The sequence below is a fragment of the Hemiscyllium ocellatum genome (genome assembly GCF_020745735.1).
Source record: "Hemiscyllium ocellatum isolate sHemOce1 chromosome Y unlocalized genomic scaffold, sHemOce1.pat.X.cur. SUPER_Y_unloc_2, whole genome shotgun sequence".
Classification (NCBI taxonomy): Eukaryota; Metazoa; Chordata; class Chondrichthyes; order Orectolobiformes; family Hemiscylliidae; genus Hemiscyllium; species Hemiscyllium ocellatum.
Genome location: NW_026867601.1, coordinates 351,348 through 352,812, shown reverse-complemented (window position 1 = coordinate 352,812; position 1,465 = coordinate 351,348).

Sequence of the window (1,465 nt, the reverse complement as noted above, 5' to 3'; positions counted from 1 at the left end):
ACTGTGAAAGGGGACAGAGAGAGAGAGAGAGATTCAGACAGTCACTGTGAAAGGTTAGAGAGAGAGAGTCAGACAGTCACTGTGAAAGGGGACAGAGAGAGACAGAGTCAGACAGTTACTGTGAAAGGGGACAGAGAGAGGGAGAGAGACAGACAGTCACTGTGAAAGGGGACAGAGAGAGAGAGAGTCAGACAGTCACTGTGAAAGGGGACAGAGAGAGAGAGTCAGACAGTCACTGTGAAAGGGGACAGAGAGAAAGTCAGACAGTCACTGTGAAAGGGGACAGAGAGAGAGAGAGACAGTCAGACAGTCACTGTGAAAGGGACACAGAGAGAGAGAGAGTCAGACAGTCACTGTGAAAGGGGACAGAGAGAGAGAGAGTCAGACAGTCACTGTGAAAGGGGACAGAGAGAGAGAGAGTCAGACAGTCACTGTGAAAGGGGACAGAGAGAGAGAGAGAGAGAGTCAGACAGTCACTGTGAAAGGGGACAGAGAGAGAGTGTCAGACAGTCACTGTGAAAGGGGACAGAGAGAGAGAGTCAGACAGTCACTGTGAAAGGGGACAGAGAGAGAGAGAGTCAGACAGTCACTGTGAAAGGGGACAGAGAGAGAGAGAGAGAGTCAGACAGTCACTGTGATAGGGGACAGAGAGAGAGACAGACAGTCACTGTGAAAGGGGACAGAGAGAGAGTCAGACAGTCACTGTGAAAGGGGACAGAGAGAGAGAGAGTCAGACAGTCACTGTGAAAGGGGACAGAGAGAGAGAGAGAGAGTCAGACAGTCACTGTGAAAGGGGACAGAGAGAGAGTCAGACAGTCACTGTGAAAGGGGACAGAGTGAGAGAGAGACAGACAGTCACTGTGAAAGGGGACAGAGAGAGAGTCAGACAGTCACTGTGAAAGGGGACAGAGTGAGAGAGAGTCAGACAGTCACTGTGAAAGGGGACAGAGAGAGAGTCAGACAGTCACTGTGAAAGGGGACAGAGTGAGAGAGAGAGAGAGACAGTCACTGTGAAAGGGGACAGAGAGAGAGAGTCAGACAGTCACTGTGAAAGGGGACAGAGAGAGAGAGTCAGACAGTCACTGTGAAAGGGGACAGAGAGAGAGAGAGAGTCAGACAGTCACTGTGAAAGGGGACAGAGAGAGAGAGAGAGAGAGAGAGAGTCAGACAGTCACTGTGAAAGGGACAGAGAGAGAGAGAGTCAGACAGTCACTGTGAAAGGGGACAGAGAGAGAGAGAGAGTCAGACAGTCACTGTGAAAGGGGACAGAGAGAGAGAGTCAGACAGTCACTGTGAAAGGGGACAGAGAGAGAGAGAGAGAGAGAGAGTCAGACAGTCACTGTGAAAGGGGACAGAGAGAGAGAGTCAGACAGTCACTGTGAAAGGGGACAGAGTGAGAGAGAGAGACAGACAGTCACTGTGAAAGGGGACAGAGAGAGAGAGTCAGACAGTCACTGTGAAAGGG